The sequence below is a fragment of the Rhinolophus sinicus genome, chromosome 15, assembly GCF_057876585.1.
Source record: "Rhinolophus sinicus isolate RSI-liver-muscle chromosome 15, RSI-T2T, whole genome shotgun sequence".
NCBI classification, from domain to species: Eukaryota; Metazoa; Chordata; class Mammalia; order Chiroptera; family Rhinolophidae; genus Rhinolophus; species Rhinolophus sinicus.
Window position 1 is genome coordinate 92,157,070 of NC_142515.1, and position 6,000 is coordinate 92,163,069.

Sequence of the window (6,000 nt, forward strand, 5' to 3'; positions counted from 1 at the left end):
GCCCCTCCCCCTAACTTTGCAGGAAAGCGGCTTGGCTTACTTCCCTGCAGGAGACTCCCTCACAGGAATGCTTGTGACCGGGAGCTGACTTAGCCAGTGACAGGGAACATAATGCAGATTTGCTCAGCCCAGCGGCCCTTAGTGCCACAGGGCAGGATGGGACGGGTCCCTCAAGATCTGGCTGAGCTGGAGGGCCTCCTGGAATAATGACTTCTTGCCTTTCTCTGTCTTTGCATCTCAACCTACTCCACTTTTCTTCCGTGTCAGAGAGGCCGTGACCATGAGCTGTTGTTGAACAGATAAGAGGACTCCAGGATAAGGGTGAATGGACTTTAGTCTGAAGTCTGGAAATTTAGAGAGGGGCTCAGGCAGGGATCTTTTTTGCGAGTGGGCTCAAAATATAAGGCTTTGGGTGCCCTCCTGTGGCCATAATGGGAACAGCAGCAGAGCCCGTGTCTAAATCCTTTTAAGTCCTCGGTGCTAAATAGAAATCTTAGAGAATGCCTTCGCGTAGGCCTCAGCGTGTGTTGGTTAAGTGGCGTGTGACCATGGCAGAGAGAAGAAACCCAGTTCCAGAAAGATTACTTAGGACCTGTCCCTGAACCAAACTCTACCTGCAGCCTCTATTACCAGCCCAACCTGCATTTCCTTCAAATCATCTTAGCAAAGTTGATCCTCTTGGGCTGAAAGCTGCATCTCTGGCCAAGCTTTATCCATTCAGCTCAGTAGAATTAACTGCTCTCTTGTTAACTGTTGGGTGAAGAAGTAGTTGACTTCTGACATTACCCAAATGTCTTGGTTCTACCTTTGATTAGGAGCTAAAGTTGGGGCTTGGAATTTGCAAGGACACTCTTTTTAGATTTGTCCAGTTTTCACCTGACAGCAGTCTTTGAAGGAAGATTGAGGGCAGAGCAGCGTGAACCAATGGGACAGTCTCCTCTGGGCACTGCTGATGTCACACACACACACACACACACACACAAACAGCAGGTGCCAAAAAATGTATACATTTTAGGAATGAAAAAAAACAACTATTAAAATAGTAATGTTCAATATATACCAATAATAAAAGATGAATGCAAGTCACATTTGACTTCTGCAATTACAAGAGGTGCTCAAAGTGGTTACCATCAGCGTCCAGACACTTCTGATTACAGTGAACTACTTCTTGAGCAACATTTACCAAAGTATCCACTTGTATACTTTTTTTTGGCACCCGTTATAGGTGTATATATACCAGGGGTGCACAAAAATGTATACACATTTTAAGAGATGTTATTGTAACATGTGTATACATTGTTTTGGCACCCTCTGTATACACGCACGCGTACATACACACAGTTGACCCTTGAACAAGGTGGGGTAGGAGTACTAACCCCCCACACAATCAAAAATCCACATATAACTTATGACTCCCAAAAAACTTTACTACAGTTGTCCCTTGGTATCCGCAGGGGATTGGTTCCACCCCCCCCCACAGATATCCTAATCCTCAGATGCTCAAGTCACTTATATAAAACTGGCTTAGAGCAATACATACAGTCAGTCCTCTGCACGTGTGGATTCCCAACTGAGGATGCTATACTATTTTTGATCTGCGGTTGGTTGAAACTGTGAATGCAAAGACCGGAAATACAGACGGCCAACTATATTTATTGAAAAAACTCTGCGTACCAGTGGACTGGTGCTGTTCAAAGCTGTGTTGTTTAAGAGTCAACTATATATTCAAGTATCTTCTTCTAGGCTGGAATTTGCCTTTTCATTGTCTTAGTGTTATCTTTCTAAGGTTAGAAGTTTTTAATTTTAATGAAGTCTAATTTATGATTTTTTTCGTTTAGGTTTGTTGTTTGCTCTGTATCAACAAATCTTTGTTCCCCTCCTTGGTTGTGAAGATTTTTCTCTTATGTTTTCTTCCAGGACTTTTATTATTTAACTTTCACAGTTAGGTCTATGATACATTTCAAGTTAATCTTCACGTGTGGTATTAGGTCAGGTCCAGTGTTGACTTTTCCCATATATATAGCCAGCTGTTCCAACAGCACCTTTTGTTAAGTTTGTATTTGTAGTAAAAAAAGAAAAAAAAAATCAATACCTATATACATAAGAGTCAATTTTCTGGACTCTGTGTTCTGTTGTATTGATCTGTGTATCTAATCTACGACTTGCTAAACACATTTATTAGTTCTAGTAGCTTTCCCCTCCTAATTTTAATACTGCTTTTTCTTGTACATTTTCTACAGGACTGCAAATCCCAATGCTCTCCATCAACATGTCGCATCATTTAGATGCCAGTGGCTATTCCTAAATCAGTTTGTGCAGCCAGTTCAGTGAACCCGGACCTTTATTCAATCTGGACCTGACATGTATGTCTTGTTCCCTATCCTGGTGTCTCGCTCTTCCCTAATCCTGCCATGTGATGATTCTCTGTCACATACTTTTCACCCAGAACAAGGCTGATATGACCACCACTCTCTTTTCTCCCCTCCCCCCGCTCAAGGTAGTGGCATCACCTATACTTTGTTTAGAGGACAGTGTTAGGGCAGTAATTCAATTTAGAGAATGGATCTTCCAGCTTTTACCCTGGAGGGGGCTCTGTCCAGCAGGGAGAAAATCCATGTCCATTGATAATGGATAATTTAAAGGCTTTATTTTCTTATTGTTTGTTTAGGGCAATATTTCTTCCCTTGTGGAATAAATAGAAGTATAGAAGAAATTATACACGTGAGGAAGATGCACTCATGTCTGGAATGTGCCGGGACACTTTTCATAGCCCAGCTACCAGAGGACATCTTTTTGGACACAGGGCATGTAGACTCCTAGCTTACGAAGGCATAGCCACCAAAAAAAGGATATGATGGTCCCAAATGAAGGGCCTAGAACTGAGTGCAGAGATACATGAAACACTGAGGACTCATTTACTTTTCTTTAAATATAAAAAAGAGGAAAACACATTCAAACAATATTAAGTAGCGCAGGCCTCTCTATGAATGTAAGCACAGGAAGATAAAAGCTTCTGTTGACCACTGGAAGAGGCCGTTTCTCACAGTCTGTTGCCAAGGTGGCGATGGTCATTATCCAGGGGTTGGTAGGTAGCTGGTTCACTTTCCCTGCATTTATTGAGCTCCTACTATGGGCCAATTACCAGGACAGCAGGCCCTGGCTGCAGGCTCCTATGATAGACAGCAGAGAGAATTCTTTATTTCCTTCCTAATTACCCCAAAAAATGCAGATAGAAAGAAGGGTACAACCTCCCGTGGTATCTATCTGCAAACACCCAGTACCCACCAGCATCCTTCACCATCCCAGGCCCTGCTGTTCTCAGAATGCTCCATTGTTTTCTTGGGGTGTCCCCCAGCAGGGGCATTGTTACTCAGTTGAGCCCCCTCCAGAGTTAAACTCGTGGGAAGGAAGCTAAACTGGGCAGACGTCTGGGAAACTGGGAAACAGTGGTGAGGGGTGTGGCTAGTTACCATATTTCTTTGATGTTAAAGTAACATCCTTCCATGTTTTAACAGTAATGAAGTTGGGATACTGCTTGTAGTAATATATATGGATGCTACACACACACACACACACACACACACACACACACACACACACACACAGACTTACTTGATGAGCTGGTGTTCCCTTTTCCGCCTCAATAACTGTTATTCAATCAAGGCTGTAACCTGTATAATCCTAGTCAATGGAGGACATGTACCATTATCATACCAATGTGGTAATGATACTAACTGAATGTATTTTAAAGCCCAATTTAAAAACAATTAGTGTCCTTCTCTTCTGTGTTAAGAAAACTATAGAATCCTTCTCTTTCATGAGGCCATTGTGACACCTGCTGTCGGAAATAGTCACCAGCTGGCCTTTCCTACAGAAAAGAGATGATGCTAGAGCATGGAAACTTGTAGGAGGAAAGGAGCAAATAGCAGTTCATTTTCCCTGACCATTGATAGTATTAGGCAGGTAGCATTTTGTGTTGAAACCTTGTAAGCGGCTCTGTCCCTCCCCAGTTTATCCTTAAGATTTGATGTCCACCGGTGGACAAATGTTTGCAGACATCTACGGCGTATCAATAGCACCCTCCTCTAGTTCCTAGTTCCCTCTGTACGTTTGTCCCTATTTTTTAAATACAAATAAATCGAGGTATAATTTACATACAATAAAATTCACTTACTTTAAGGGTACAGTTCAGTACATTTTGACAAATGTCACCACTACCACAATCAAAATACAGAACATTTTCATTACCAGATTTTTATGCCCTTCTCCAGTCAGCCCACTTCCGCCCCCTGCACCAGGTCACCGGCAATCATTGATCTGCCTTCTTTCACTGTACATTAAGTTTGTGTTTTCTAGTTTCAAGTAAAGGGAATCATACAATATGTATTTTTTTGTGCCCAGGATGTTTCACTCAGCATAATCTTTGAGTGATTCATTTATTGTTCCAGTTGCTATGATGCATAACTACTCACTTCAAAACTGGATGGCGTGCAAACTTTTAGTATGCTCACTGACTCCGTGAGTCAGGATTCCAATAGGGCACAGTGGGGATACTTGAGTACCCACAGATTTTGGTAGCCTCAGGAGGTCCCTGAAGCAATCCCCTGCAGATATCAAGGGCCAACTGGTATAGCTAAGTTTTGGGGGAGTCAAAAGTTATAACTACCACACATTGTTAAAAATTAATGAGCCAGTGCCTGACGGAGTGAGTACTCAGGGTGTAAATATTATTTCAGCCTGAGGTAGTGGGGGTTAATTTCAAGCTTGGACCAAGATGGTGCATTCTAAGTAAAGGAATACCTGAGTGCCAATATCACCGCCCTTAGCTTTCTCTTTGTGAGAAGACAAAATTGGCTGTGGGGAGTTTCTGGCACAGGTTTGAAGTTCATACCCAGCCTCTGTCTGATGATGGATGGGGTGCTACTGGTACAGGCACACGGAGATCAAGCTGTGCAGGAAGGTACGATTGTGGGAGAAAGCAATCTACAGAGTTGAAATGGGCAGGCTAGAGAGATCTTATCACATTCATTCCAATTTTCTGAAGAAAGGCATGATAGCTATCCAAACTATTAGAAATAGCAATACGACCTCAGCTCCTAATATTTGTTGGTCCATGCCTCGCTCCTGGTCACAGGTGACTCTGGGGCTTTCAAGCAGCCTTGTGTTAGCTATACAGAGACCCAGGGAAGCTTCCATTTTGAAGAAAATTAGAGTTGTAAGAGAGCTTTGTTAGTCATAGAAAATCTATAATGTTTATCATCTACTCTATAAACTGAGTGCAGCAATGAACTTATGATAAATTAATCTCCTCAATCTACTATTTTTTGAGTCCCAACAGTGTGTAAGGTCTGGAATTGTTAGACCCAGTAGGAGATACGTGAGTGTTAGCTACAGTCTCTGTTTTCATAGGGCTTGCAAATATTTCAGACTCTAAAAGGAAAATTGTACTAATACTTCCTGGCATTGTGAGTGTTTGAGAGTGTGGAACTTCAGCTACAGCACTTTATCAAGATCTCAACAAACTTAATAAATAACTCAGACTTCACTACCTCTGGTCCTACCAAAACAAGTGGAGAAAAGAGAAGAAACTCACTGAAAGCTTCTCACACATCAACATACAGACTGTAAGAAAGAGCCAGGCAGAATTTTAGGAGTCAGGGAATAGAAGGAACAGCTGCTATGATGGGTAACAGAAATATTATGGAGAATGTGGTGTGGGATGTGTGGGTTCAGGAAAGGTGGACAGGCGGTGGCCCTTTTCCCAAGAGAGTGATTTTTCATTTTTGTCAAATTGGAGGAGTAAGGCGGCATGAAATGAATATGATTAAGCCACAAAAGACTGACAAATGTACTCTGAGTTCTAGTCAATCAACCCTGAAACAGATGTTTCAGCTGAATCTGGAGGAAGATGAAAAGAGAGCGAGCTACGTGGGAGAAGTCACACAGGGTGCTGATAAAAGGAGCAGCCAACCAACCAAATGGTCAGTTTGTTAATAATAA